This window comes from Zalophus californianus, chromosome 16, assembly GCF_009762305.2.
Source record: "Zalophus californianus isolate mZalCal1 chromosome 16, mZalCal1.pri.v2, whole genome shotgun sequence".
Classification (NCBI taxonomy): Eukaryota; Metazoa; Chordata; class Mammalia; order Carnivora; family Otariidae; genus Zalophus; species Zalophus californianus.
Window position 1 is genome coordinate 36,222,206 of NC_045610.1, and position 10,866 is coordinate 36,233,071.

Genomic DNA, 10,866 nt, shown 5'->3' on the forward strand with positions numbered 1-10,866 from the left:
TCAAGTTTCCCCGAGTCCTAGTCACTTCTTGGCCCTGTGCCCTCAGAGGGGGAGAAGCAAAGCTCCTCAGGAGACCCATTGCCTGTGCTGTCTGGTCCCACTTCTCAGTGGAACAGTTTGCACATTTTATGAGTGCTGGTCACTTTCTCCAGATGCCATGGCAGAGAAATTATCCTGGGTCTCTGTGGGATCATTCGACCCTTCTCACTGAAAACACACCAGCTGTCTTCAGGAACCACAATCTCATATGTTTATGGAATTCCTTTTCCAAAGCTCTTTAGTTTCTGAAAATTTGTCCTTCCAACACTCCTGGGGAGAGCTTAGGCCAGGACATACACACACACACACACACACACACACACACACACACACGCGCGCCTGAAACCCCCCAGAGTGCATCAGCTGGAAGTCCCATGCCTGTGGGAAGGCAGGGCCTGGAAGTGAGTCTCCACTTCCCACGTGTCAGAGGTCAGGGAGCTAAGCCACTGGTTCCCAACCATTTGGATTTCCTGGTCCAGTAGAATTTCCAAATAATTTGGAGGGCTGGCTTTCTTTCTTTCTTTTTTTTTTTTAAAGTAAGGACGTTAAAAAAAAAAAAAAAAAAAAACTTATCACCAATATGGCTTACAACAAGTCATTTTAACTCTAAAAATTTTAGGAAAAGCTCAGAATAAAGGACCCTTCTTCCAAAGAAATTATAGTTGGAAATCATACCATGGTGTAGATGAGATAAGTTTTTAGTTATAGAAAATGTTCAACATAAAATGTTCTATGATAATACATTGTATCCTTATGATTGTTTGCTCCATACAACTTGGGTCAGTTTGGGGGCTGTATTCCACAATGCAGTCCACTGACCCTGGAATGTCACACAAACATGCTGACAAAGATGGAAGCAACTGACAATGAAGTTTTTACATCATTTAGAACATTCAGAGAGAGTCTGAAAACAACATCCCCCTGGCCTGGGCCACTTCTGCCTTCCCTCTATAGGGTTGGGAGGAGAGCAGGCTGTGGGGATCAAAGAGCTTTCCAGTTAGGGCCGTAGCAGGGAGACTTGGAGACTTGGAACACCCTGCTCCAAGATCGGCTCCCAAAATGTTCCAGCCATGGCTTTGATCACCCAGCTCAGAGCATCCAGAATTTACTCTGGAAGGTTTTCACCTACTGATTAAAGGCAATTTCTGACAGACATAGTCCTTAGAACCAGTAGGCTCTGCCTGCCATGGCAAGAAGGGCGGGGAGGGGAACAAAGAGGGTCTTGGAATAGAGAGTGATTTCATTCAGTGCCTTCCTGAATGAGGCTGAGGCATAAGTTCACAATATGCCTGATTCCCTGTTGAGAAGTGGAAGACGAAAGAGGTTCAAGGCATTTATGAAGGGGAGGGACTGAATGTTTCTTGCTGCCCACTTCTAGGTTTTGTCATGTATGTGGGTGGCCAGAGCTAGGCGAAGTGCCATGTTTCAGTTTAGGTTCTGACTGGACACCATTGCCTCCTACTCAGGGTCTAGAACTGCCACACTGAGACCACAGCCCTAGAAGGAATGTGTCACTCTTATGTGAAGGCTTGGAACTTCCTGAAATTTTAAGTAAAAGTGTCTGTACATGAAAAAATAAAATAAAATAAGCGTGTCTCTGTGTGTGTATCAAGCTCATAGGGTCATTTTTCTGTAAGGAGTCCACAGCTCTTTTCAGATTCTCAAAGGGGTCCATACATGATATCCACCATCATCCTGGGGCTCGTTTAATGAAAAGCGATTTCCTAAATACAGTGGTGTAACTGGGCACCACTGCAAAATATGAGAAAGCATCTTCCCCAGCTCTGCTTAGAGGAGGGGTGGTGGGGTTGAGGTTGCAGAGCTACTCCAGGAGAGTAACCCTTCCAAGTTCATTTCTGGTTTTCTCCCGGCCCCTCCACACACTTTATCTGGGACTGTCCCATTCAGCAAATAAAAACGCAGGATGCCCAGCTAAATGTGAGTTGAAGATAAACAATACATAATTTCTTTTTTACGAATAAGTATGTCTCATCTAATACTTGGGACACACTTATATTAAAAATTATGTGTGCAATATTTGAGGCATACTTATTATATGTGCTGTTTATCTGAAATTCAAGTTTAGCCAGTGTTGCGTATTTATCTGACAAGCTTGTGGCATTAGTCATTATCACACATGTTCTCACGGGCCTTTCTTTTCCTCTCAGATACAGCACCCCTTGCAATTCTGTACGGGGGCGAGGGGGGTGCTTCCAGGTACTTTTGTTGGGGCCAGACATGGCAGAATTCCCCTTTCGGCCCAGGGGAGGTGCAAGCCTAGATCTCGTCAGCAGGGGGCACCATTTTCTTAAAATAGATCCCCCAGCGGCGCTTCAGGGGCCTCAGAAAGAGGAAGTGGGGCATTGAATGGAATTCTTTTTGCTGCTCCTCTCTTCCCTCCGGAGCTCACTTCTCCCCACCTCACACCTTGCCAGACTTCTCTCTGAAACAAGACTCTGCTCCTGTTACTTCACTCCTCAAATCACTTCTCAGGGTCCATGGTTACCATCAGGAGGCGGCATAAAAAGTGCTTCAGGATCCCACTGGAGTCTGTTTTTCCCTGCTTCAACTCCCGACGCTTCTACCCTGCGGGATCCCACCCACCTCACACTTCCAGCATCTCTGTTCACCACGAACGATTTGCAGCTTCCCTGTACACTATTTACTGCCATGCTTTTGTGCCCCCAGTTCCCTCTGCTTGGAGTTCCCTTTCCCACCTGGTGCTTCCAGCGTCTCTGTTCATTCAACACGTGGCACCCGAGCACGCGCTGAGACCAGCCGGGTACCAGGCACTCAGCCTTGCACCCGAGATACTGTGCAGGAGGCAGCCAACCACGGCCCCTCCCACGGTGGGGCGGGGGGGTGGACAGGAACAATAAGCAAGTAATCAAATCAACATAATACTTAAAATTGGTTCCGGGGCTAACCAATCCTGCAGAGTTGATGGTTCCCTCCTCTGGTCCTCGGATAGCTTTTCATTTTAAGGGTCCCGAATTCTCACACCTGCAAATTGTTGCAGGAAGACTGGATGAAGGAAACCAGCCAGTTGGAGTTCATAGGGAAGGGCTGGGGTGGAGAGGTGGGGTGGCGTGACCTGTGAGTGCATGTCCCGTCCAAAGGGGACAGTGGCTTATCACCTCTTCCTGATTGTTGCCAAATCTGTCATTTCAAAAAAAAAAAAAAAAAAGGTTGGAAATACCGATTTTTACATGAACTCTTCCAATTTTTAAAATTCTTTGCCGGCTAAACTAAACATGCCGATAGGGTCGATTTGGCCTAGGGCCACTAGTTCGCCCCCTACCCTATCGCAACACTATATTACTGCGTTGCCTCTGATTAATATTTGTGGATACTTTCTCCCCCGAGACCGTGTTCTTGTGTCTTTCGCTTCTAACACAGTGACTGGCGCATGGAAGGTGCCACACATCAGTCAAGTTTGTGGAAGGGCCGAGCGGAGGGAGGAGGGACGCAAACGGGGAACAACAGTTTGTTGATGGAAGTTCTTATTACTCCTGCTTTGGGCATGGGACAGACGGGCCAAGGAAGCCTGAAACAGTTTATTGCTGAGTGTGCCTGTGTGCACGAGTGAGTTCCCGTGTTAGCAGGTGTGACAGCTGGGAAATGTGTCTAAGAACCATCAGCTCCTTTCTTGGTGGGCTCCCAAGCCCTCCCTCCCCATTCTTGGCGGACGGGAGGGAGGAGAAGAACGCAGGGCTCGTGGTGGACTCTTGGCTCCCTTCCAGGACCTGCAGTCCCTGGCACAGAGATCAGAAAGAGCTTAAATAGGCTTTTGGCACCAACTGATCCGTTCTCAGGGGAAGGAGTCCGGCAGCACCCACCGCCTGCCCACTGGAGTGCCCACTGCATACATAGCAAGCAATTGCCGGGAGTGGGCGGGGGGGGGGGGGGGCTCGCTTGAGCTGAGCGAGATAATCAAAATGACCCTTCACCGGGCATTGGAGAGTCAAAACACACGAGTTAAAGAGAAGGACTGGGGCGCAGGGGCTTAGACTCCCCATTGCAGCCCCTCAGAAACAGAGCAGGGGCTTGACCACTGGAGCAGCCTGCTGATTTCTGCGAAGGGTATGCTGTCCCTTTTTTTTTCAGTCAAGAGAGGAGGCTGCCTTGTGCCCACATGGAGCATCTCATACGCATTCTTGCTGCCCCCATGAACAAGAACATATCTTTGGAAAATAGACATCTGAGGCTTACAAAGTACATTTTGTCTAATTTTCAGGAGAAGTAACTAGATCATTCAGGAATCAGAGCCTCCATCTTGGCCCTGAAACCTCTTGTGAGTTCTGGAAAATGCCATTTTCTGAATCAGAGAGTGTGGAGGGTGTTGGGGCAGCCTGAAGTACATAGGAGTCACTCTTTAAGCTGGACTATGGATATTTCTGCCCCATGACTTTCTGGTGAGAGGGCTCTTGAAAACCAAAGCCACCTCCAGCTTCCAGGCAGGGTACCTCTTGCTCCCTACCGGTGCTTGGTCAGCCAGAAGCTTTGAAGCAAGACTTCCAGGAAGCAGTGTCTCCCACAGGCGGTGCTGACTCAGCCCAGACTCCAGGCTTTAAGTCTGGTGCCTGTCCCAGAGAAGCCAGCAAAGGCAGAGGCGCGCGGGGGGGGGGGGGGGGGGGGTGCTGTGTTCCTGAGCTGTGTTCCAGCTGCCGGGAAAGGGGGGAAAGGGGGCAGGGACAGAGGGGCATGGACCCTGAATTGTTTAGGCTTTTGCTAAGGGAAAGGGGAAGGCGACTCAATAGTGGCCTGACTCCTCCGGGTTCCAGCACCCTTTAACGAAATCTGTCTTTTCCCCGTTCCTGGAGGCAGGGATGGTGGCTAATCCCAAATACTTTGCATTTGGGAATGAGAAAATCCTTCGATATGTTCCCTGGCTCTCATTTCTAATCTGCCATGTGGGTGGGGGCGGTATGACTGACCATCTCTCTGAGTCTCCAACATCCTCTTGCCCAGATTACCCTACTCGGACTAAAGGGAGATCCATGCTCCTTCTCTCCTCCTGACCTTTTCCAAGAACTACCTGATTCCTTCCACCTCTGCTTCCTGCTTCCCTCCTCCCTGCCCTCCCTCCCTTGGTCCTTTGCTGTCATTTTCCTCTCTCCATACTCCTACCTTCTCTCTCTCTCCTCCTCTCTCTCTCTCTCTGTCTGTCTCTCTCTCTCTCCCTGCGGTTCTGATGGCAAATCCTTTCCCTGGCACAGACCCTCCACTTGCTCGCCAGCCCTGCTGGGTTACTGTCCTCATTCTGTAGCCCCTATCCAATTACCTCTCTGGCCAGGCTCGTTGGGAGCCCTCCCCTCTGGCCATCCTGCCTCTTGCCTTCCTGCTGCTGGCAATGCTATCACCCACGATTCGTTTCCATTTGGGGAAGGGGGTGGAAAACTGTCTGGAATGAACGGGGAGATGTTTGGCAATCCGTTCTGCATTCTACTCCAAGGGCCCCCAGAAGAGAATCTTAGGGAAGAGGGCACCATTTCCCAGAGCATGAAGGGCTGCAGGATCCAGTTTTAACGAACGTGGGATCAAAAGCTTTTTAGAGTCAGCCAGTCAGTCCTTAAAAACAAGGGCCCAGTGACAGGGAGGACTGGAGGCCTTTGCCACCGAAAACGAAGCCGTGACTCAAAGGCATCACGTAGAGGCTTCCTTGCTCATCCACGTTCCTGAGTTTAATGTCTTTGGCTTGGGAATTAACTTTGAGACTTTTCCAACATAGATAAAAATAGAGCTCATAAATGCCATCACAGGCACTTTCCGATAAGGTGGCCTTTTAAGGGAAGACTGGGCTCCCAAGCAGAGCGTGTGAGTCAAAGAGCCTCTGAGTGAGTGTTCAGCATGCCTGAGACCAGCCTCCTGACCAGCCTGTGGCCAAACAGTGGAGGCAGGAAGAAGAAGCTCCTGGAGGCTTCTGTGCCTGAAACCTCAGGAACCAAGGTCCCGAGAGGAATGTTTCTGTCACTCATTCATCTGTTTATTCGTCACACAAGCATTTACCTGAATACCTACTATGTGCTAGAAACGCTGCTTGGTGCTAGAAACGAGATAGAGGGAAAGAAAAAGAAATCCTGTCCTCATGGAGCTTACCACCTAGCGAGGGACACAGACAGGGGCTGGGTGAGCATGATTCAGGGGGAGAGTGCAGAGGGAGGGGAACCGCGGGGAGCCCCAGCTCAGGGTTGGGGGACTTCCATAGCTTCCTGGAGGAACAGACGGGTAAAATCAAAGCCTGGAGAAGCAGCAGAGAATTGGCCAGGGGAAGGTGGGGGTGGGGGCAGGGAAAGGTGTGGGGAAGACTGTTCTGGTAAGTAACAGCACTAGCAAAAAGACAGAACTTGGTTTACTCGTGGGAATTGAAAGTAGCTCTGTGTGTGATGGAAATGCGTATTGCTAAGTGGGGTGGGGAGAGTGGGAGAGCCCCTGGAGACAAAGGCACAGGCCCCGGTAGAGAGCCTTTTGCCCTATTAAGGAGTATGGACTTTATCCTGAGGGTAACAGGCAGCCAGGGAAGGGTTGCATGCAAAGAAGTGAGCCCATTGGACTGGCATTTTAGGAAGCTCATTCTGGCTGCAGAGCAGAGAATGAACTGGAAGGGGAAGACCAGAGGCTGGGAGGCCAGTGAGGAGGTCGCCATGATCCAGGGAAGAACTGGGGAAGTGTCAGTGAAGGGGGAAGGAAGTAGGCAGAGCTGGGCCATAACTGACGTACAGAATTGTCAGAACATGGGGGTGCATCCGAAGTGTGCCGGAGGAGTTGGGGATTGTTCCCAGCTCCCAGACTCAGCTACCTGGTGGGACAGAGAAACCTGGAAGAGAAGCACATTTTAGATCTGCTACGAGGTGCCTGGGGGACATCCACCTGAGGATATCAGGCTGCTAGTTGGGTGTGTTAAGTCGGGAGCTTGAGACGGATTTGGAATATTCTTCAGCAGATGGGTGGCAGTGGAGCCATGAAAGTGAATGAGGGATCTCGAGGCAAGTGAGGACAGTGTGAGGAGGAGAGGAACCGACTAGAATCCAAGGAAAATGAATATAAAAAGGATGGCCAAAGGCAGAGCCCCCAGAGGAGACTAAGAAGGAGCAGCCAGAGAAGCAGAAGGAAAACCCGGAGAAAGGGTCTTGCTTCTCCTGCCGAGAGTGCCCTGACTTCCCTTCAGAAATTCACTCCTCCCTGTTCTGGGCCCTGGGGTTTGGGTCCTAGAGGAGAGACGCTGGCTGGCTCTGCCTAACCCTCCTGCCCCACCTCCCACAGCCCTCTCACTTCTCTGTCTCCAGCTACTCATTTCCCTTGAGTTTCACAAAGTCTCCATGCTCCCCCTGGCCTGAGGATCTCTGTGTCTCTGGGCTGTTTTCCTTCCTCATTCCCCTTCTCCACATCCCTAGCCTACTGACCTTCCATGTAAGCGTCCAACCTCTGCTCAGGCCTTCCCTGACATTCCAGACAAGACCAGGGCTTTCTGTCATTCAGTTGTTCCTTCCAATTGTTTGTTCGGTGTGTCCTAAGCACCCTGCTGTCCACGTGTCCGCACTGTGCCCAATGCTGGGACATTCTGTAGAGCAGAACAGACTGCTATGGAGCTGACAGCTGATCGAGACTGATAATAAACAAGTAAATACTCAAAAAATTAACAATTGTTGTTAGTACTGTGAGGGAAGTAAACAGTACCATGATGGAGGATAACGGAAGGTCCTTGTTTGGGATAGGGTGGGTGGTCAGAAGAGGTTCTCTGCGGATGTGAAATTAAACTGAGACCTGAAAGAACCAGCCATGTGAGAAGCTAGGGTAGAAGTGTTCCATGCAGAGGGAACAGTAACCGAAAATGTCTGTGGAGGGAACGGTCTTGATGAGCTTTACCAGTTCCAAGAATTGACACATGGCCAGCACGGCTGATGCAAAGACGGGGAAGAAGGGACATGAGACGTGGTTGAACCTGAGACTCTTGCAGGCAGCGGTACGAAGTTTGGATTTTATTCTTGGTGCAGTGAGAAGCATTCAAAGGTTTTGAGCAGGGTGGCAGCACAATCTGACTTAAGTTTTAATTGGATTGCCCTGGTTGCTGAGTGAAGAATGGATGGAGGGACAAACCAAATACTAGGGAGATTAAGTAGGATCCCCTCACTGTGGTTCAGGCAAAAGAGGGTAATGGCTAGGACTTGACTGGGACTGGGAAGACGGAGAGCAGTGGATGGAATCAAGGGATATTTTGAAACTAGAGCTTCTGGGAATTCCTGATGGATCAGATGTGCAGTGACGGGGGCGGGGGGGGGGGCAGGACTGAAGGATGATGCCTGATTTCTGGCCTGACAGTGTGGAAAGAGAACCGGGCTGGCTTGACTTGACCTGCCCAGCCTCATTTGTCCCTCTACCCCCTTCCTTGGAGCCCCTGAAGCAACTCTTCAGAAGACCAGAGCTTGAGAAGCATCATTCAAAAACCACCGGGTTGGAGAATCTTTATGGTTCCTTCCAGTTTGGGATTTCTTTAAATTCAAAACTGAAAACCCTATGTGAATAAGGAAAATATTTCTATTTCTTTCGACTTCTCCTGTAGTTACATTGGTAGAGCTCTGTACCCAGGGAGCATTCAGTAAGTGCTAGTTGACTGTTCACTTTGGCACAGACCTTCTATAATTGAATTTTAGATTAAATTCTTTTTTTAAAAATAGGGTTCTAACATAGAGTAAACTTTCAATTGAAATCAATTCACCTTGATAAAGGAGAGCCCTGGCAAGGATAATCTAAAATTATAAAATCCAAAGTAATTTCTACTTGAGTTGAGGCAGAGAAAAAAAAATGTGTTTTTGCTAAACTAATGATCTACATTTAGGTATATGTTATTAGAAGGCAAATGCCAACAGGTGGTGGATCAATCCCATTCAGAAAGAACAAAAAAAAACCCCACTGAAAATAATTCATAACAGTGAATAATCTCTATTTGCTAATACATTCTTTGTTGAAAAAAAAATATCAGCCCTCTAAAACTTATTTTGAAGCAATGACTTCAGGTTATTTTTAGACTTGAGTTAAAGATGCACGAGATGACTGTGTTGCCAGGCCAAGGCAAAAATCAGAGGAAAGCTAGGACTCAAACTTGCTACTTCCTCTCTTCTCTTTCCCACTGCTGCTTCTTTGCCTGGTACTTCAGTCCTCAGACATCATGTTTGCCAGCCATTTCTCCACATTAAAAACTCAGAACTTCCATTGATCTATAAGCACATCAGTCAAATCCTCAGCTACACCATTATAAGCCTTTTGTTTTTTCTTTTTTTTTTAAAGATTTTATTTATTTATTTGACAGAGAGAGAGAGACAGCGAGAGAGGGAACACAAGCAGGGGGAGTGGGGAGAGGGAGAAGCAGGCTTCCCGCAGAGCAGGGAGCGGGGCTCGATCCAAGGACCATGGGACCATGACCTGAGCTGAAGGCGGACGCTTAACCAACTGAACCACCCAGGCGCCCCACCCTTTTGTTTTATCAAAGAGGGAAGTAAAGTAACATAATGCCCTTCAAATGCCAAGCCCTTGTGAACAAATACCACGTCATTCGATGCTGTTTATTACCCTCTGATGGATGCCCCACGTCGCAGATGAGACGGGAGAACGGGTCATCCAGCATCTGATCTGCCGCGAGCGCTCTGCTGTGGGTAACGTCAGGGAGAAGGAATGCTAAACACTTCACCACGGACACTGTGGCAGCATGGTGGTCAGGGCCCAGGACATTGACCAAAACTGGCCAACTTGGTGCTACTGCCTGGGGTTGGGGTTTGCAGCACGAGGCACAAAGATGAAAGGAGTGTAGACATCTTTTTTTTTTTTAAGATTTATTTATTTGAGAGAGCGAGAATGAGAGAGAGAGAGTACATGTGGGGGGAGGGTCAGAGGGAGAAGCAGGCTCCTCGCCGAGCAGGGAGCCTGATGCAGGACTTGATCCCGGGACTCCGGGATCATGACCTGAGCCGAAGGCAGTCGCTTAACCAACTGAGCCACCCAGGCACCCGGAGTGTAGACATCTTTTGCCACAGTAGCCGCGGAATGCATGTGCCTGGTGGTCAGCAGGACCTCCTGGCCACAATGTCCTGCTGACGAAGGCTGTTCTTCCTCCATGAGCTTTTGGTTTTCAGCCAGATTGCCGAATCTGATTCTTGAGGTCCTGTCAGTTCTGGAGACCAGAGGTATTTCTTCAGTAAATTCCAGTTTGGGTTGATCGAGCTGGAGCTGGTGCAGTTCTCACAACCAGAAAGCCTGACCCATCTCTGAGGAAACAGACTCCAGGTCTTGTCCAGGGACCCCAGCTAGCAAGTGGCAATGTTCTGGCTGAGAAATTTGTGCTGTTTCCTTGATTCTCTGCTTCCCAAAGAACTTGAAAGAATCCAAGAAAAAAGGGGAACATGGTGTACAGATGAAAGCAGGGCTTGGAGACCAGCAGCTATCTGAACACTTACTCCCAAACCCACATTCAGTAATACACCACTAAATAAGCGGGGTCTGCTCTATGCCAGGGACTCTGCTACGTTCAAATATTATCTCAGTTGATCCACACAACAGTATGATATGGTGGACATTATTTTCTCCATTGTTTGGGTGGAAAAACAGGCTCACAGAGGTTTGTCCACATTTATATTATCGTAAGTGTTAGTGTTGAACTTGGGTCTCCAGACAAGGAGGCTGGAACTCATTCATTAAGCCATAGCTACCTCGCTATGAAATTATTTAATCAATCAATATTTCCCCACTGCCAATCTTCCATTAACCCCATTGTGGCCTCAGCACCACCTCATCAATGTGTTCTTGCTGGCATGCTTCCTTGCGTATGGTTTTACA